General features: G+C 36.7%; 1 pseudogene; it reads left to right on the forward strand.

Moving 5' to 3' along the window:
• The first annotated feature begins 701 nt into the window (after positions 1-701).
• LOC144282852 (tubulin alpha-1A chain-like) lies at positions 702-2,225 on the forward strand (annotated as a pseudogene).
• Positions 2,226-22,596: the final 20,371 nt, after the last annotated feature.

Raw genomic sequence — 22,596 nt, forward strand, 5'->3', positions numbered from 1 at the left:
CCAATGCCCCTTCCATTATACCATTTCAACTCTAAGGCTAAAAAGGCCAAGATGCTGAGCATCAGCAATAAAGGAAAATCAGGGGACATTAGGATTTTAATAGATTAGAATTCAAGATGAGAATTGCCTCAGGATCCAACTCCTTGGACATGTGACCACTTTGGTTTCAGCACAAGGGATAAGTTAACTTATACAACGTGAGACAAAGTCAATAATGGCTCACTTTAAGTGAACAGAACTGGTGGGAGAAAATAGGACGAAGTCAGGTATAATACTTATGACTTAATCCTTCATAAGAATACCTTTCAAAGTCTCTCATCTTCTTTCCGTAGATTCCTGTTGTCTCTTAGTGAGAGAGACAAAGAAGAGCAACCATCACAGCTGCCCTAAGGACTTTAAAGGCTAGAGCAAAGATCTTGACCAAGGACCATACATCTTCCTCAACCAAACCCCTCGGCTATCTCCTCGTATATCTTTGTACACATTTTTATTCTTAAAATGTTGCCTGGTAGAAAAAAAAAACACACCTAGTAATGTTTTTTTATGACTCATTAGTCACAGGGTAGTTCAGACAATGACTAGGTGAAAAATGGTTCAGATAGCGCAGGTTCTCTTACATCGACTACCTAGGAGTCGCGCTATAAGAAGCAACAACCTCTCCTCTTCTCCACCATCCAACCCGCAGCCGCAAAGCAGCAACCATGTGTGAATGCATCTCCGTCCACCTTGGCCAGGCTGGTGTCCAGATCAGCAATGCCTGCTGGGAGCTCTATTGCCTGGAACACGGCATTCAGCCCAATGGCCAGATGCCAAGTGACAAGACCATTGGAGGAGGAGATGACTCCTTCAACATCTTCTTCAGTGAGACGGGCGCTGGCAAGCATGTGCCCAGGGCAGTGTCTGTAGATCTGGAGCCCAGAGTCATTGATGAAGTTCACACTGGCACCTACCGCCAGCTCTTCCACCCTGAGCAGCTCATCACAGGCAAGGGAGATGCTGCCAATAACTATGCCCGAGGGCACTACACCATTGGCAAGGAGATCATTGACCTTGTCTTGGACCGAATTCAGTAACTGGCTGACCAGTGCATGGGTCTTCAGAGCTTCTTGGTTTTCCATAGCTTTGGAGGAGGAACCGGTTCTGGGTTCACCTCCCTGCTGATGGAATGTCTCTCTGTCAATTATGGCAAGAAGTCTAAGCTAGAGTTTCCATCTACCCTGCACCCCAGGTGTCCACAGCTATAGTAGAGCTCTACAACTCCATCCTCACCACCCACACCACCCTGGAATACTCTGATTGTGCCTTCATGGTAGACAACGAGGCCATATATGATATCTGTCAAAGAAACCTCGATATTGAACGCCCAACCTTCACTTATCTAAATAGGTTGATAAAAAAAATAAATAAATAAAAATAAAATAAATAGGTTGATAGGTCAAATTGTGTCTTCCATCACCGTTTCCCTCAGATTTGATGGAGCCCTGAATGTGGATCTGATGGGTTCCAGACCAACCTGGTGCCCTATCCCCACATCCACTTCCCTCTGGCCACATATGCCTCTGTTATCTCTGCTGAGAAAGCCTACCATGAACAGCTTTCTGTAGCAGAGATCACTAATGCATGCTTTGAGCCAGCCAACCTGATGGTGAAATGCGACCCTCGCCATGGTAAATACATGGCTTGCTGCCTGTTGTACCATGCCGATGTGGTTCCCAAAGATGTCAATGCTGCCATTGCTACCATCAAGACCAAGCATACCATCCAGTTTGTGGACTGGTGCCCCACTGACTTCAAAGTGGGCATTAACTACCAGGCTCCAACTGTGGTACCTGGCAGACACCTGGCCGAAGTACAGTGAGCTGTGTGCATGCTGAGCAACACCACAGCCATTGCTGATGCCTGGGCTCGTCTGGATCACAGGTTTGACCTGATGTATGCCAAGCGTGCCTTTGTTCACTGGTATGTGGGTGAGGGCATGGAGGAAGGAGAGTTTTCTGAGGCCCGTGAGGACATGGATGCCCTGGAGAAGGATTATGAGGAGGTTGATGTGGATTCTGTTGAAGGAAAGGGTGAAGAAGGAGAGGAATACTAAAGTTAAAAATGTCACAAAGGTGCTGCTTTTACAGGGAAGCTTATTCTGTATTGAACATTGATAAGTTGTGCTCTGATCAGTTAATTTGTTTGTAGCAGTGTATACTCTCATATACAGTTACTGACCTCTGCTTTAAAACACAACACTTTGTTACAGATCCAAGCTGTCCATTTCTCTGATGGGTTAAATTAAAGTATTCTCTGTCTTAAAAAAAAATAGTTCAGATAAATTAATGAATACTAAATTCATAATGGGTTGCTATAAAACTGATATGGCATGTGGAAATGCTTTCTCTTTTGATATTTAAACCATTCAGACAGAAGATAAACTAAGTTTCTTTTAATGCATCCATGACTTAATCAACATAATAACCAATGATTAACACTTTTACAGATGCAGAATCAAAGAGATAAATAAAGTTGTCCAGATTCAAAAAGCCAGATGAGACTAGGATTTAGATATACTCAGGTTCCTATACTCTTGTTCATTAGGCTCTTTCTGCTTCAGACAAAAAAGATTTCAGCACACAGACACACACACACACACACACACTGGCTGCCAATTATCCGGGGAACAAATCAAGGAACTGCATAGGCTCTGGGTCTTCCACTTGAGACAATTTTAAATTCCTAAATTTTCCTCACGAGTTCACTATGAAATGGTTGTGTGCACAGTAATTTCCAGGTGTATTTTGGGATTGGTCTAAATACACAAAAAGTACTATGAGAAGATTTTTCTACAATAGCATTATCACTAAATGTAATTGCACCTTATATCACTATACCTCAAGATACCTCACTATATCTTAAAAATTCCACTTAAGTCACAATCCAAATGAAATTATCTCTCTGAATTGTCATTCTGAGTTTCTAAGTAAAACGTGAAGATACAATCTCATTACAACAAATTCATGTTACAGATTATTTTGTGAATTGGTATGCTTTTTTTCTTCAGGATTTGTACCAATTAAAAATATTACCTGTAAAGAAACTCCATCATCATGTCATATGCTTTATTCGCTTTTCATGCTTGGGAAGTCTGGTTATGAATCAATAAAGGGAGTCCATGGTGATGTTCTACCCAACATTTAATCTCTCTGGATCTGGTATTTTCTCTTCCTTGATATGCTCCCTCCAGGATATATGTGATTCCCCCTTACCACATGATGTGAAATTTTCTTTCACTGTTCCCTTCACAGTTCACATTGTTTTTTAAGTGTAATTCTTTGATTAATATCATTCTTTCCTACCAAACTGAAAATGCTATAAGGGTATTGACTACACCCGTAGTACCTTCTTGCTCGGTAATTCAAGAAGTATTTGTCAATAAATAAATAAATAGACCCATTCCAAAGGGATATTGTGAGTTGACAAAAAACCAAAAATCCTACCAAAATGAAAGTCTTTTGTAAACTGGAAAAGAAATGCTATATAAATGTAAGCTCTTCTTCTTGATCTATTAGCCTTTATCTTTTCAATCAATATTCAAATAAAGAGGAAGTGGTAGTACAGATACTGTCAGACTGGCAAGTTCCCCAAAGTTTCTGGGCTTAATAGAGCTGGCAGTTGGCAAATGCTTCATCATCTCTGTGGGGAAGAAGGAGAGAGAGAAGTGATTCACCTCTCATATTACCCCTGGGGGACAAGCAATTCACATAATTGCTCCTGTAGGAGGAAAGAGAGAGAGAAAACAATTCCAAAGACATGAGACCGGCCATCTGATATCAACTTCTTTTGGGGATTCCTGCAACTGTCGCAATTTTTAGGGGTAGCACTCCTGGGCTATAATATTCAAATTCACTGAGGATATCATGCTATGGAGCCAAAGTTCTGTAGCCTATAATTTATTTTTTTAAACCTATCTACCTAAGCACTCTTGAGGAAAAATAACTTAATTCCATGTCTTAAAGTTAATCTAACTACTAAAGTCACAAGACTGGCAATAATCACCTTAATCATTCTAGCTAGCATTGTTACAAAGTAGGGCACAGAGAGCTGCAAACAAATGCATAGCACTCAATCAGTCAGAGCTGAGAGGAACTACTGTACACCTGGGGTATGTTTAGAAACTGATTGAAAACTGTGTGAGCAGCAAGCCATGAAGATTGTACCTCCTGGGCTCCCACCTCTGCTGAACAGTGTCAACATGCCCAACTTCAGGACAGGCTGTTAATTTTGATTAGGGCTACGACTCCCAGTCAAGCAAGGGCAAAGCAGAATATGAGAGGTCAGATAAGAGGAAGCTAATTCCTGATCTATTTGCACTGGCACCTTGGAGGGGTCATGATTTGTGAGCCAAGTGGGAAATGCCTCCGTGGTCCCCTTGGTGAGGGAAATTCCCAGAAAAAAACCAACTCTGAATATGCATATGTGGAGGCAGCATGGTTAATCATCACCTTGCACATTGAAAGGGATCAAACTAGCACAAAGTGCTTCTGCTGAAAACAGATGATGTGTCCCTTTTCCCTATCCAGATGCAAATTGCTTCTGCAAAGAGCTGACTTCATTATAAAGAACTGGTACTGCCTGAATTTGAGAGGAGGATCACCAAGGGGCAGTGACCTTCTGTCTGGATCTGAATATATCAGCCTATCTTAGTGCTGAATAATGCATGTTATATTTATGTTCTAATTTAAATATTGTTTAATATTTAACTTGCTGTTGCCCATTCACTGCGTTAAAATAAGTAATTCCTAAATAGTATAGACATCATGCGATCTGTAAATGCAGTCATGTTGACATTGGGTTTTCTAGGGAAAAGTATGTGAACCTCAGTTGTTAGAAGGCTTGGAATCTGGAACATGTTACTTCATCAACCCTTGATCAGCCTTAAAAGACTTGCAGTATACGTTGTGAAGAACTTGAGGGAACTTTTTTTCTTCAAAGACAGTCTTAGTGTTAAGAAATGAACTAACTTTTAAGAGGGTTATTTAAAACTTCGATCATGTTAATGGGATTTTTAAAAACCCAATAAAGACGTCGTCCTGATTTACTTGCTCTGGTTATTAGTTTATTAAACACTTTATTATTTGTCCCTTTATACACCATACACTGATTCTAAGTGACAGAAAACATCCAAATGAAGAATAGATTAAAAACTCAGTGTTTCTAAGTACCCAACATTAGAGCAAAGAAGATGACAAAAATTCTAGATGATTTAATTACTCTCCTGTTGTTTTTTTTTCCAAAGAGATACTGTGCTGTGATTTCAATATAAGTTTCAATACTCCATAGATATCTTTAGTATAGTTGCATTTGCACTGAACTTGGAGTCCAAATACATTAGCAAATCTTTTTTCTGCCCTAAGGGAGGGCATGCGTGATTCATTACTTCTGGACGCCAGTATATACTCATCTGGAAGATAGACAAAGCCATTGGATTAAGTGTTCAACCCTGCTCCCTTTCTGCTCTAGCAGTCCTTGGTTCTGATATAGCACTGCTAATAAGTAGAGATGGAACCATAGTCCCCATTGCATAGCTCAGATTCTAAGGAACTAGTTCAAGAGCATATACAACCTGAGGATGCAGCCAGGCTTTGAAGACATGATTGCTAATATCTAACTCGTGGTTCCTTTCCAATGAAATAGTGACCTGAAAGGAATGATGCATTCAGATGGATGAATAACAGAGCATCCACAAATAACTCAGTAAGACGCAAGACTGCATGAATTCTAATTTTATCATCTTTAAAGATTATAAGGCAGAAATAATAAAAGATTTTAAATTAGAGCTGGCAAAATGCTTCAAATTGAACTTTTTAAAGTCTAAATCATATTTGGACAAAATTACTGACAAAGTAAATTAATAATTCACCTGGAAAATCACACTAAAACATTATTGAATTGCTGAGACAACCAGTACCATTCCTGTGTTAAAAAAAAAACAAACAAATAATGTATCTCCTACCCCCAGCACAGACCTTTTTATTTACAAAATTAATTATGAAAATGAGATTTAGAGGTTTAAAATGCAGACTGTTGCACCATACTTTGATAGCACTGTAGCAACAATTATATTTAGAAGCTTTTAAATTAAAAATGTAAAAGCCTCATATTTGTCTTTTTAGTTTAATTAGTTGCTAAGTACCATACTGGAGGTCGCATTCATGACACAGCCTCATGGTTGCAAATCAGCACTCTCTAAAGGATTCACAGCAATTCTTTAAATGAGATGTCATAAATGCCCCATAACAATGCACTTAATGTCAATTTAATAAAATCACTTTTATATGTTAAATAGTAAAAAATGAATCCAGTGCCTACATCAGGCCTCTAAATTGTCAATTTGGTTCCCCATCCTCACGCTGGCCTGTCTGAGAGAGGAAAAAAAAAAATACATTGCAAAAACATAAAACTAGTATAGCAAGCATTACTATTATACTTCCGGTAATATAGCTACAAATGTTTTCTCTGAATGAAGGACGATTTATCCAAGGTGAAAACAGAATAGAGTTTGTCTAATGAATTTAAAACATGAAATAATTTTATTGTGTAAGCTAAAGCTAAAATAACTGATAATCAAGCCTTACAGGACCAGCTCACAAACTTGCCTGAGGGTAGTAATGATATAGAGAAGGCCAGTGGGAAGGTTTTTTTTTTTCCCCTCCCCTATGTATTGCCTGGGGGGAAAAGGCAGCCTATGAGTTAAGTCTCAAGTCCCAAACTGTCACTACTGCCTCTACAACAGCTAATATAACTAATTCTATTGGGGTGTTAGTCCTTCTCCTCAAAGTAGTTTAAGGGGTTCCACTTTTTAAAAATAATTACTATGAATGTGGCAGGCCCAGTGCTCAGGGCTTTCCATGATCTTAACAACCCCACATTTATTTCTTACTAGCTCTGTTTTAACGATGAAGAAATTTAGGTCCAGGCTAACAATCTCACAGCTAATAATATATGGAATCTATATTTGAACGTGAGTCAGTTACACCCCACAGCTCACACCCTTTCCACAACTGAGACTGTATCCAAACAATAGGAAATAATTTCTATGTTCTGCCTTGTATTGTCATTCTGTACCTGAATGCTGAGGAGTGTGAAACAAATGTTTGCACTGATGGAGTGTTGTGTTATGCATCCATATAGATGACACTTACAGCCACATGTACAGAGTCATGATGTGTTTTCTTTCACAAAGAGAAATGAAACCCTTGGAAAAAAAGCTAACCCCTATGTTGTCATCCTTCCTTTAATGTGCCTGGCACAGAGTCAGCCTCTCGATGAGCCAAACTTATTGAAAGTAGCTTCTCTTCTCACTGCCTCCACCTCCTCATTTCTCAACTCGCTGCAATCTGAACTCTACCCCCATTTGCTGAAGTCATTTTCTAATTGCCAAAACCAACTGGTACATCTTACTTGGCCTCTCTGTAACATTTGGCACTGACACCCATTCCTGCCTCATGAAACCACTGGTTTCTCCATTGGTTTCTGGCTTTCCTCCTTCCTCTCTGGCTGCCCCTTCTCAGTTTTCCCAATAGGCTCCTCTTTATCTATCTACTCCTAAAATTCTAGTGGTTCCTGGGTTTCATTTCTTAGACCACGTATATTTTCTATATACTCAACCTGTGATATCATCTCAATGCTGATAATTCCTATTGGAAGAACATTCTCCATGGGCCTCTCATATTCTATCATGTGTGTGAAGCACTGACAGTCCTTTGTCTGAAACTATCATCTTAATAGAGAACAGCCTTGAAACATACACATAGTGTCCCCTACTGAAAAAAGGCAGCCATACTTATTGCCTGTTATAAGACGTTGAGGTTTCCTAAGCTCAGATTTCCACTTCTATAACGTAACCCACAGAGTAATAGGTGACATCTTCAAGTCACCCAGTGAAAATCGGAACTATAGGAAGCAGTACAAACCATGATGATATTCTGGCTACTGCTACTGCTGTGAGTAATAAACTCTCCTTCATTTGGACTCAGACGTTTCGTATCTTCTATCATCATCCATGATTCATGAAACTGTGGCAAGCTAACTTACTCATTTCAAAGCAGAGTAAAATATCAGACCCTTCACAACTCTTAACAACTCTTTGTACCAGTTAGAATATTAAAGATTATGAATAGAAGAAAGAAAAGAAAGAAGGAATGAAAGAACAAAAGAATATTTCTTCTTTTGAGAAGGAGAGGGAGGGGGACACCTGGGTGGCTCAGTGGTTGAGCATCTGGCTTTGGCTCAGGGCATAATCCTGGAGTCCAAGGATTGAGTTTCACATCGGGCTCTCTTCATGGAGCCTGATTCTCCCTCTGCCTGTGTCTCTGCCTCTCTTTCTCTGTGTCTCTCATGATCATGAATAAATAAATAAAATCTTTAAAAGAAAAAGAGAAGGAGAGGGAGAAGGAAGGAAGAAAAGAAGGGAAGGAGGGAGGGAAGGAATGAGAGGAGTAGGACAGTCTTCATAGAATGTGTGAGATTGGTTTAGGTTAATCAGGTCCCACTCCTAGAGAATGAAGTCATGTCAACTTCTTCCAAAAGACATTGACTGAATGAGGAAGGGGTGGCCACCTGAAATAAAGCCTGAGCATTGTTACAAAGGGAGAAAGGGACAGTTAATGCTGGGTAGGCAATTCTTTGAATTATTCTTTTTTTTTTTTTTTTTTACATTCCCACCAGGATTTTCTTGATTCAAGCCATCATTGCTCCCCTGTGATACCACAATTTCACCCTAACTGGCATTTCTGCTTTTGATTTTGCCTGTCTCTAAACTACTATCCACATTACTGCTTTGTTTTGGAAAATAAAAATCTTAACTTGTCTAAACCATGTTTAAAATATTCCCCACGTCATCAGATAAAAACATACTCCTTAATGTGGCCTCTATGATTTTCACTACAGCCATTCTCTACAAAAGTTTCCATAGACCATTCTTACTCATGCCAACTAATGCAGGCTGTCTGCTCTGTATGGAATACCCTTCCTTCCAACAAAGTCTGAGTAATTCCCACTCATCCAGATGCAAGACTGAATTCAAGTTCCAAGCAGCACTTTGTTTTATGTCTTTAGCTGAGACTGAGCGAAGGGGCTTCTTTTCTGTACCTTTGCTGTCTGACCCTGGAACTTCCATCATGTCCTTGTACTGTACTACTTAACATTGTATTATCATCAATGACTTTCTTTCCCTTCTCTTTCTTCTAATAGAATGTAAAGCCTTAATAGTGAGAGTCCATCTTGAGCACCCATCATCCAGCATGGTGGTTGATTCAGAATGGGGACTCATTGTCATTGAATGCGGAATGAACAAATTATATTTTTACAGTGCATTCAGAGTTGACATTTAGTTTTGCAGCACAACCATCCTGGTTGTCTACAATGCCTATGTTACGCTAGTTACTAAATATTTTGAAGAGCACTCCTTAGCACATTGATATTACCCCTGTACATATTGTTTGACAAGTAGGATTGCTAATGCCATGTATTAACAACTTGTATTAATAGCTAGTTCCAGGGATTGATTCTTGATGATGCCAAACACATTAGGCCTATAGATGTATGATTTTAATGTAGTCAGGATTATGCTCTATTGTTTCAACTATAACAGTCATCTAAAGTTTACCAGGTGGAATAATTAACACTTTTCTAGCATGAGGAAGAGAAGTGGTTAATCAATTAGACCAGTGAATGTACTCAGGAAGCTCAGAATTACCATCATTACTATCTACATACTGACTGTCACTCAATTCCTTTAAGATAACTATTAATTTTCACACATATGTCCACTAATCTCATTGATACTCATAAGTTAATGATAAAAACAATAATAAAAATAACTAATATTTAATGTATGTCTACTACATGCCAGGTATATCACTAAACATTTTACCTTCAGTATCAACATGACTGAGTATTCTCATTATCTGTATTCACCAGGGCATTGATGTTCTATTGTATAAAAAATTGCCACAAACTCTGGCTTAAAACAATATCTACAGTATAAGCCGAAATTCTGGGTGGAGTGTGGCTAAGTTCTGTTCTTGGTGTCTCCTAAGGCTGCATTTGAGGTATCAGCATGAACTGTGTTCTCATCTGAGGCTCAAGGTCCTTTTCCAAGCCCGTATCTTTGAAACTGTTGAACTCATGGAGGCCAGCAGGAGAACCCCTTGCACTTTCAATCACTCCGATTTCACTGTCTCTGACCTCTAACTCCATACTTAAAGAGTTAAGATGATTAGGTCTAGCCCATCTGCATAATTTCACTTTTGATTAACTAAGGTCAATTGATCAATAATCTTAATTACATCTGTAAAATCTCCTTTGCCTTGCAATGTATTGTAATCAAGGAAATGATTCTTCATTCTATTCACAGGTTCTTCCCACACTCAACAGGAAGGAACTACAGAAGGGTAAGGGTCATGAGGGTCATCTTCTAATTCTGCCTTCCACAACTAATAAGGAACCTGGTTGGAGAAGTTATGTACTCAGAAAAGGCCAAACATATGAAGTGCAGAGCCAGGGATCAAAACAAAGCCTATACTAAAAAAAATAAAAATTAAAAAAATTAAAAAATAAAAAAAGCCTATACTATTCAAAGCTTTTGATACTAACCATTATATTTTTCTGACTGCAGAGGAATCACAGCTTTGATAATCAAGTTTGAATATATGAATCTTTACCTCTTCCACTAGTTCACTTACTTTTAGAGGACCAGTTTCCTCGTCTTTATTAAAAGTCTCTTAGAGATCAACATCAACTTAACTTCATTCTATACTCAATTACTAGAATATTTTCAAAAAAGTACAGTTTTTTTTCAGGTCACTCCTCAGCTCAAAACTGTTCAGTAGCTCTCTCTTTCTTACACCAAATACAAAGAGTCTGATCCCACTCTACATTTTCATCTTCATTTCAACTCCTTCCTGCCATACATTTCACTGGCCCCTCTCTATCACATGCGTTACAACCCAATGAGAGTACCTACTGTTCCTTGGTCTGTGATGTGTTTCCTCCTCCATACCCCTTCTTAAAATCTCACCTCCAGTCTCTTCCAAGAAAACTTTCCCAATTCCTTCTGCATACATTGATCCTCCCCTTCTAAGAATTCCTATTACTTTTAAAGTCAGCAACACATACATTAGTATTTCATTATTCTCTATTTTTTTTCATGGATATTTGTTCTGTTTTCCTAACTAGTGTAAGTTGCTTTGGGCAAAACCATGCTATTCTCCTTTGACAACCTCCACATTCCCGAGAACACTACAAAAATCGCATTGTAGGTAGTCGATAAATATAAGTTGACTGATGGAGTTCTCCCAAGTTGGTTTCTTCCTTTCCAACCAAGAGAGTTTGCCTAATGTTTAGAAAGCAGCCTTAGCTCATCCAAAGATGCAAACTGTTGTCATTATGCACTCAGTTTGGTTTTGGACATCAGTACCAGAAATCTGTATGGCCACATGCCTTCTTATTCTGGAATAGGCTACTTCTTCCCTGGGGCTAACGGCATCAGCCCAAGCTTACAGAAAAGACTTTTCTGACATTCCATTTGTTTGCATGTTGTTCCCACCAATTATTCCCAGAGCTTTATTTTGATTAGGAATAAGAAGACATGATATTTGAGGATTTAGATTTAAGTTTATGTACAAAATTAAAATAGGACATCTAAATTTGTTTGCTTTCTCAACTAAAATATTAGGAAATGCAGTGATACAAGATGCTCAAGAGATCTAAGAAGTATAAAAGAAAAAAAGCAATGAAAACTACTTCTATACCATGCTGGATTTGGAATTGATTCTAGCTTCCTGGGAATAAGCTTAGTCTTTAAGGGGATTTAGAAAATGGTTACACCCAAGCTCCATTTATCATATTGCCCCCAAGAAATCTAGAGTTTTATTAATTTAAATTCTTTGCAATAATGTCAGGGTAAAAAATAGACTTCCATGTTTTGAGTAAATCACAGCAGTCAGAAGACACTGACAAAAAATGAAATACTTTCTGCTGTACTGGCTAGGGAGAGAGACAGAACTATATTGCTGTGGGCTTTCTGAACCTTCCTTAGAAGTCCTCCTCTCCCACCATGGCCAGTGAGTGCATTCATAGACTAATAAGAAAGAAGAAATAGGTTTATTACTCATCATTCTGCAGGGGTTCCATGTCACTCAGAACTAGAATAATGAAAACAATTTAATATTTTATTGGTTATCTTTACAGCCACAAAAGCAGGCAATGCCATACAGTTCTGGACTCATCTTTAACATGAAGGAGAAACATATGTCCAACCCCTGCCTCAAATATCAGGTCTAAACCTTCGACTGGCATTTCTATTGCTTTTGTTTTACTGGAGAGCATAGTGTGGTTCTTTTACTTCTGAATTCATAAATGCTGCCTTTCCCCAAGCTAGCTGATCTGATGCCTCAGTTCTAATTATATGTATTTATACAGACATGCCAGGCTGCATCTCCAAGATTCTCATCCTGAACCTCTTAGCATGAAAACTGGTCTTGGCCTTGATTTTGGCCTTGGAGAGGCAGTGGACAGGGTGACAACCAACAGTAATTCTTACATCTGTAAGGCAACCATCATTCAGCAGACACAAAGTGGGTTGGGTGTCTTACTCCTTCCGGGGCCCTCATTTTGCTAAGCAAAACCAAACAACCTAATAAGGACTTATAAGGACAATGGGAAACAGAATGAACATTTATTAAGCAACTTTTCTGTACCCGGAACTATGATACAAGCTTTAATTTTGACCTGCCACACATGTTTGAGGTAGGTATTAATATGAACATTTTAGAGATAAGAAGATTAAGCCTAATAGAAGATTAATAACCTAGGTAATAAAGATTGGTGTCAAAATTCAAACACTACTCTCCTCCTAATTCCAAAGTCTTCTGTTTCTACCATATCACACTGCCCAATTTTTACTGGCTTACCACTATTTTAATGCTGAGCTGAGCTGAGATAGAAGGAGTATCCAGCAAAGCAAAAGCTAAAGCACTATTTTTTAGAGTTAAATAGTCTCAGCATGCTAATGAGCTCCCTTAGTCTAGTGTCAGCAAAATAACACTGCTAGAAAAATTATTCACTAACTCGTCTGTCTGACACAAAGTCCCTTTTTAATTTCCCCCTCACTGAGTTCTGAAAAAAAAAAAAAAAAAAAGAGTGCTCAGATACAAGTGTCATTTCTAGTCTTCCCAAGTTTTCATTTTATTTTTTAGCTCTTTTCTGTCTATTTCTATTTATTTCTATGACGCCTATCACCATGGTGTCTAAGTATCCAGACAAACACATTAAGCTAAAACAAAACATATGAGAGAATTGAAAAGAAAAGCTTCCCAGATCATTCTCCTCTGGAGCAGAGTTCTGTTGATTTAGAGATAGCTGATTGAGTTGTGAAACCCTAGGGCTATGCTGCCAGTGGTAGGAATGGGCCTTGGTGGCAATTGGCTATTATTTAGCCACGGAAATGATAATTTACCTACAAACCATTTTTGGAATACAAGAGAAAAATGAAACTAAAGAGAATAAAACATAGAAAGTAATCCATTTTGATCTTTTAAATTATTCACCCCTGAGGATAACATCCCAGGACTCCAAGTATACCAGAGTGAAAACAAGATGCCCAGAAGACATTTAAGAGCTTTTCTGTTGTTTTTTTCTGTTCCACTTCAGTTTGCTTATCCCTCATTCCACTATTTATGGCTCTGAAAATGAAGAGCCCACAAAAAGGTTGTCACTACAGAAATAAATAAACTATTCCAAATGATCAGTCCATAAGATTGTAGTCTACATAACTCTGAGGCAGTCATTTTTTTAAAAAATGATAGTAGAGAGGTGAAATAATGGTATAGAGTTTGGAAATACGAATATTCTGTAGAAAAATCAAGTTTGCCACCTAATATTTTATAAATATTTTTCAAGTCTGTCTTTTAAACATTTGATACTACCTCCCTGCCCACATGCTTCACCATTCACATGCACAAACACACACACACACACACACACACACACACACACATTACAAGTCCCCTTTATTTTCTGGGGATCAGAGTCACAATAGTCCTTTGGCTGCTTTTTAAAGATGGATCTACATGATCGAGAAAGAAATGATCATCACCCTGAATGACACAAACCTGGTGTTTCTGAACAAAGGGCAAGTGAGGGAATAGTGATCTTTTAAAAACACAAATCTTATTGTGCATTTTCAATGTTTTTTTTAATACCTTGACTTCCTTTTACTTAAGTTTTTTGTTTTGGTTCTTTCTCAATCATTTGAACTACAATATCAGCTAATGTTTTAAATCAGAGTATCTAAGTAATATCTAAATTCTCAGCCTTGGCGATCTCTGGGTGGCTCAGAGGTTCAGCGCCTGCCTTTGTCCCAGCATGTGACCCTGGAGTCCCAGATAGAGTCCTGGGATCAAGTGCCCTGTCAGGCTCCCAGTATGGAGCCTGCTTCTCCCTCTGCCTGTGTCTTTGCCTCTCTCTCTCTCTCTCTCTATGTCTATCATGAATAAATGAATAAAATCTTAAAAAAAAAAATCTCAGCCTTATACAATTGAAAAAGTCCTGATTGCATTATAATCTCATTTTGTGTTTTTTAATTTTAAAGCACATATTTAATAACCTTTGCTTTGTGTCTTAGGACTTAGTGTTATGGAGAAAACTTTCAAAATCACCTGCATTTTCCCCTTCTATGTATATTATTATAGCAAATTTCCCTTATCAAGATATTTCAAAAAAAGTTTTGTCTGAATGTATCTTTTTTTTTTAAGATTTATTTATTTATTCATGAGAGACACACACACACACAGAGTGAGAGAGAGGCAGAGACACAGGCAGAGGGCGAAGCAGGCTCCCTGCAGGGAGCTGGGTGTGGAACTCGATCCCGGGTCTCCAGGATCAGACCCTGAGCTGAAGGCGGCGCTAAACTGCTGAGCCACCTGGGCTGCCCTATCTGAATGTATCTTGATGTAGTTTCTCTCCTTTGATTTCATCCAAAATAAAATGAGGTTTGCTGAACTCTATAATTGGAAATTATTTTAGTTCCTGGAAATTTTATTTGGTTATACTGTTTCTTATTGTTACCATCATAATTGTTCTACCGTCTTCCTTAGGTAAATTAAATCTTTAGGTGGAATCTACCTCTTGTCTCCCAATCTATATTGTTCTAACTCACCATTTTTGTTTCCCTAATTCTGTATTCTTATCACTTTATTCTCTCCTTTGTTCTTTGAGAGAAATTCTCAAGTTTATTCTTTGCATCATGGATTCATTATCCACAATGTCAATTCTGCTCTTTACTGCATCCATTAGGATGTAAATATTGTAACCACATTTTAAGTTTTCCTGCTAAACTTCCTGTATTACTATATCCCTTTCCTTCATGACTTATCATATCTTCATTTCCCTCTGTTGCATATAAATAAAAATAAAAATAAAAATATATAGTTCTCTGTTATTCACAGAAAGCTCCTGCTTTCTTAAATCCTATTAGTAAGTTAATATGTGCAATTGCTGATACCTGGCAGGCTTGATCTAGAGATGCTTAGAGCCTCCACTGCCTCCTCTCTGAACAGATGTAATATATGAAAGCTAGAATTACAGATTAGTGTTCCCACTGCTTTTCCTGACTCTTCTTGTCCCTTGAATTCCATGATGCAGTTAGTCATCATCAGTGACAGTGGACCCAGGAACCCAAGAGATGCATATTCAGTTTATACTTAACTATTTTTTAAGGAGTTAAAATCATTTGATTGTAGAAATGGAAGTACTAATTTAGGAGGCATTATACTAAGTGGAACAAGTCACACAATCTCTGTAATGCCAGCCTAAATTCAACAATCAGTTCTTAAGCAAGACTGTATCACAATTGGTTTAAAGAATATATGTAAAATAACAAAATTAAACCTAACAGTTAAAAAATAATGTTAAAATGGATATAACAAAAATTTTCATTTTGGCCATTTTTAAGTATCATTGAATAACATTAACTACATTCAGTGTTGTGTAACTATCCTGTTTCTAGTTCTAATTTTTTAAAATCACACTAGAGACTTCATAAACCTTAAGCTATTGCTACCCATTTCCTTCTCCCTCAGGACCTAGTAAACCCTAATTTACTTTCTGTCCCCATGCTTTTGCCTATTCTAGATATTTCATATAAGTGGAATCATGCTTTTAGAAATAAACAAACAACCCATATAAGAGAACATATCCATGAAACCAAGAGCTGATTTTTTGAAAAAAATAAAAAATAAAATTGATAAACTATCAAATTTGATAGACTTGATAGAAAGAAAAGAGGAAGGGCCCAAATAAATAAAAGCAAAAATGAGAGACGTGAAATAACAACTAATACCACAGAAATACAAACAATTATCAGAGAATACTATAAAAAGAAATTTATGCCAACAAATTGGACAACCTAGAAAAAAAATGGATAAATTCCTAGAAACATATTAATTACCAAAACTGAAGAGGAAAAAAAGACCAATCACCAGCAAGTAAATTGAATCAGTAAGCAAAAAACTTCCAACAAACAAAAGTCCAGGACCAGATGGCTTCATAGGTGAATTCCTCCAAACATTAAAGAAGAGTTAATACCCATTCTGCTCAAACTATCCCAAAAAATAGAAAAAGAAGGAATGCTTCCAAATTCTATGAGGCCAGCATCACCCTGATACTAAAACTAGATAAAGACACCACTAAAAAAAGAGAACCACAGGCCAATATCCCTGATGAAAAAATTCTCAACAATACTAACAAAATCCAATAATACATTTAAAAAAATCATTTACCATGATCAAGTGGGATTTATTCCCGGGTTTAATGGTGGCTCAATATTCACAAATCAATCAATGTGATACACCATGTTAATAAAAGAAAGGATAAGAACAATATGATCATTTCAATAGATTCAGAAAAAGCATTTGACAAAGTACAGAATCCATTCATAATAAAAACCCCCAACAAGGCAGGTTTAGAGGGAACATACCTCAACATAATAAAGGCCATATATGACAAACCACCAGCTAATATGATCCTAAAGGAGAAAAACAGAGCTTATCCTCTATGGTCAGGAACAAGACAGGGATGTATACTCTCATCACATTTATTCAACATAGTACTGAAAGTCCTAGCAACAGCAATTAGACAACAAAAAGAAATAAAAGGTATCCAAACTGGTAAAAAAGAAGTAAAACTTTCATTATTTGCAGATGACATGATACTATATGTAGAAAACCTGAAAGACTCCACAAAAAAACTGCTAGAACAGATAAAGGAATTCAGTAAAGATTCAGGATACCAAAATCAACTCACAGAAATCTATTGTGTACACCAATAATGAAGCAGCAGAAAGAGAAATTAAGAAAATAATCCCATTTACAATTGCACCAAAAACAGTAAGATACCTAGGAATGAACCTAACCAAAGAAGTAAAAGACCTGTACTCTGAAAACTATAAAACACTAATGAAAGAAATTGAAGATGATGCAAATAAATGGAAAGACATTTCACAGTCATGAATTGGAAGAACAAACATTGTTAAAATATCTATACTACCTACAGCAATCTACACATTTAGTACAATCCATATCAATATACCAAAAGCATTTTTCACAGAGCTAGAACAATCTTAAAATTTGTATGGAACCACAAAAGATCCTGAACAGCCAAAGCAATGTTCAAAAAGAAAAACAAAGTTGCTGGTATCACAATTCCAGACCTCAAGTTATATTAGAAAATTGTAGTTATCAAAACAGTATGATACTGGAACAAAGATAGACATAGATCAATAAAACAAAATAGAAAACCCAAAAATGAATCCACAGTTATATGGTCAATGAATCTTCAACAAAACAGGAAAAAATACCCAATGGGAAAAAGAATGTCTCTTCAACAAATGGAGTTGGAAAAATTGGACAGCAACATGCAAAAGAATGAAACTGGACCACTTTCTAACACCATACACAAAAATAAATTCAAAATGGATGGAAGACCTAAATGTGAGAAATGAAACCATCAAAATCCTGGAAGAAAACACAGACAGTAATGTCTCTGACATTGGTTGTAGCAACTTCTTTCTAGGTATGTCTCCAGAAGTGAGAGAAACAAAAATAAAAATAAACAATTGGGACTACATGAAAATAAAAACCTTCTGCACAGTGAAGGAAACAATCAACAAAACTAAAAACTACCAACGGAATGGGACAATTTATTTGCAAATGGCATATCTGAAAAAGGGTTAGTATCCAAAATATATAAAGAACTTATAAAACTCAACAACTCCCCCCCCAAGAAATATTACAATTAAAAAATGGGCAGGGGTGACTGGGTGGTACAGTTGGTTAAGCACTCGACTATTGGTTTTGGCTCAGGTTCTGAGATCAAGCTGCACATTGGGCTCTGTGCTCATCATGGAGTCTGCTTCAAATTCTCTATCCCTGTCCCTCTGCCCCTCCCACTCATGCTCTTTCTCTCTCTCTCCCAAATAAATAAATCTAAAAAAAAAAAATTAGCAGAGGACATGAATAGACATTTTTCCAAAGACACACAGATGGCTAACAGACACATGAAAAGATGCTCAACATTTCTTATCATCAGAGGAATACAAATCAAAACTGCAATGAGATACTACCTCACACCTGGAAGAATGCCTAAAATCAACAACACAAGAAATAATAGGTGCTGGTGAGGATGTGGTTAAAGGGGGACCCTCTTGCACCGTTGGTGGGAATATAAACTGGTGCAGCCAATGGAGATTCTTCAAAAAATTAAAAAATAGAATTACCCTATGATCCAGTAATTGCACTACTAGGTATTTACTCAAAGAATACAAAAATACTAATTCAAACAGATACCTATATCCCCAATGTTTATGGTAGCACTATCTACAATGGCCAAATTATGGGGATGTGCCCAAGTGTCCATTGATTGATGAATGGATAAAGAAGATGTAAAATATATATTTATATATATGATAAAATATTACTCAGCCATAAAAAAGATAAAATCTTGCCATTTGCAACAACAAGAATGGAGGTAGAGATTATTATGCTAAGTGAAATAAGTCAGAGAAAGACAATACCATATGATTTCACTCCTGTGTGAATTTTATGAAACAAAACAAATAAGCATAAGGGCTAAAAAAAAAGAGAGGGGTAAACCAAGAAACAGACTCTTAACTATAGAGAATGAATTGATGGATACCAGAGGAGAGGTACATGTGGTATTGGTGAAATAGATGATGGGGATTAAAGACGGCACTTGTGATGAGCACTGGGTGATGTATGAAATTGCTGAATCACTATATTGTACACCTGAATCTAATATTACACTGTTAACTAATTATAATTTAAATAAATTTTTTTTTAAAAAAGTGGAATCATACAAAATTTGTCCCTCTGTGTCTGGCTTACTTAACCAAGCATAATGATTTCAAGGTTCATCCATATTGTGGTATTATATTTCGTTTTGACATTATTTTTATAACATTTCATTATAAGGCATTTTATGGTATATTTCACTGTGATAATTGCTAGGGATAAATATTATAATGAACTTATTTCAAGGATTGAGAAGGTGAGTCAGAGAGATTAAATGGTTTATTCAGTGTACCTAATTACAAGGAGACAGGAATGTATGAGCTCAGGTCTTCTTCCAAAGCTAGTGCTCCTCGCACTCTGTCAACCTCTTTCTCTCCCTTCTAGTTACTCTGTGTGTACACTTATCTCCTCATTTGGCACATATTTTCTCTTTGCACACTTTCACTTTATACATTTATTTCCTCCTAGATATTTAGTCTGCTGCTACAATTTGTGACTGCCATGTGACTGGTGGTTTCCTTGGTTATAGTCCAAACATGAAACCAATGTTTTCTTAAAGGAATAGAAGAAAAAGACCAGTATATATTTTCTCTCAATTATCTTTAGAAAATCTGATACAGATTGCTTATAGAAAGATTTTAAAAAGTCATCCCAACTGGTATCAGAATATAAATTTTAAAACATTTTAAAAGGACATGACAAACATTTAAAAACTCCCCTGGTGCTGTACATTTTAAGTCAAGTGGGATTCTAAATTTATACACACATGCATGGGACTGGGTCATTTTTTTTAAACTTCTCAGGGAAGGGTGACTGCAGTTATTTTTTGAAATCTCACAAGAAATTTCTGATTTTAAAATGCCATCTACTAGCATTCCATTGAAACATCTCCAGATTTCTTAATAATATAATTGTTATAATTCAAAAAAGGGCAAAATATAAAAAGAAAAAAACTTGAAACTAAGACGGTCAGCAAATCTATTGCCATAACTTTTTGGACAAATTATCATGGATTACAGGTCAATGGAATGGATTGGAAAATGTAATTGATGAATCCATCTGAATTAGGCCCAATGAGAAACAGAATTATGTTGCATCCCAACTCATTGTCTACTCCCTAGTGTAGATATACAACATGTTGTATCTAGCTGGGAGCTAGAATATACACATATTTATACACATATTTATGCACATATATGTATATATATTCTATACTATAGACATATATATGTATATATATACTATATATGTATATATATTCTATATATAATGGGGAAGATAATGTCTTTAATAAATGATGTTGGGAAAACTGGACAGCAACATGCAAAAGAATGAAATTGAATCACCTTTTAACATTCGCAAACATAGAATCATAACGGGTTAAAGATCTAAATGTGTGAAAGGAAACCATAAAAATCCTGGAAGAGAACACAGGGAATAATTTCTCTGACATTAACCATAGTAACATTTTTGTAGATATGCCTCCTGAAGCAAGGGAAACAAAAGCAAAGGTAAATATTGGAACTACATCGGAATAAAAAGTTTCTGCATGGTGAAGGAACAATCAACAAAACTAAAAGGCAACCTACAGAATGGGGGAAGATATTTGCAAATGACATATCTGATAAAGGGTTAGTATCCAAACTATATAAAGAACTTATAAAACTCAACCCCCCCCAAAGAAATACTACAAATAAAAAATGGGCAAAAGATATGGAAAGACATTTTTCCACTGAAGACATAGAGATGGCCAATAGATGCATGAAAAGATGCTCAACATCACTTATCATCAGGGAGATACAAACCAAAACTACAATGAGATATCACCTCACACCGGTCAGAATGGCTAAAGTCAAAAAGATAAGAAATAAGTATTGACAAGAATGTGGGCAAAAAGTAACTCTCACACATTGTTGGTGGGAATATAAATTGGTACAGTCACTGTGGAAAACAGAATGACAGTTCCTCAAAAAAATTAAAAATAGACGTATCATATGATTCAGTAATTCCATTACTGAACATTTACCCAAAGAAAACAAAAATACTGATTTGAAAAGAAAAATGCACCCCTATGCTTATTGCAGCGCTATTTATAATAGCCACGCTATAGAAGCAACTTAAGTATTACTGACAAATGAATGGATAAGGAAGATGTGGCATGTTCATATATAATGGAATATTATGCAGCTATCAAAGAGAATGGGATCTTGCTATTTGTGACAAGCATGGGACTATAGAGTATTATGCTAAGTGAAAGAAGTTAAATTGAAAAAAACAAGTACCATATAATTTCACTCATATGTGGAATTCAAAAAAAAATAATAAAACAAATGAATAAGCAAACAAAATGCAAAGTCAGGACAAACTGAGATTGCCAGAAGGAAGAAGGGTAAGGTAATGGGTAAAATGTATGAAGGGGAATGGGAAATACAGGCTTCCAACTATGGAATAAATAAGTCATGAGAATAAAAAGAACAACATAGAGAATATATTCAATGATATTGCAATAGTATTGTGTGGTGACAGATGGTACCTACACTTGTGGTGAACACAGCATAACATGTAGAGGTATCAAATTACTATGTTCTACATCTGAAACTAATGTAACATTGTGTGTCAACTATACTCAAAAAACTTAAAATAAATTTAAGCTGGTATTACAGTGATTTTTGTGAATATATGTACAAATCAATTAATATGAATATTATGAAGAAATATTTATCTAATGCTCATGTACAGGAACTAGTCACCATAGCTACAAAGACACTTGAGAGACAATCATTCACCTAATTAAGGATAATCCCATCTATCATTTTAAAATGAGTGCTGGGGATGCTCCTTATGATTCTCTTGTAGTGAGAGATACACATGATGATCTATTACAGAAGTACTCCATATGGGAGCATCCCTTTGATAGCTACAATGAGAATGAATGCTACAACATATATTTTCACCACTCAGAAAGCATGAATCATTAGCACATAAATAAATCTTCCCATTTCAAAAACTTATTCATGATCCCAGGAGTTGCTGCTTCCACCTGAATTCCCCATCAAGTCTGAGGATTACAGCTTTCCCCTTGTGTTATCAAAGCAGCTGGACCTCAGGGAACCTGGGGAGCAAGACTCTTGACTTTCTCTATTGGCTCCTCTCCCTCACAATCCAGCCTCATCCCATTTTCACTTTAGCTTTCATGAAGCAATCTCATTCCCAATGGGAGTGACTGAGATCACCATCCCAT

This window comes from Canis aureus, chromosome 14 (assembly GCF_053574225.1).
Source record: "Canis aureus isolate CA01 chromosome 14, VMU_Caureus_v.1.0, whole genome shotgun sequence".
In the NCBI taxonomy this organism is placed as follows: Eukaryota; Metazoa; Chordata; class Mammalia; order Carnivora; family Canidae; genus Canis; species Canis aureus.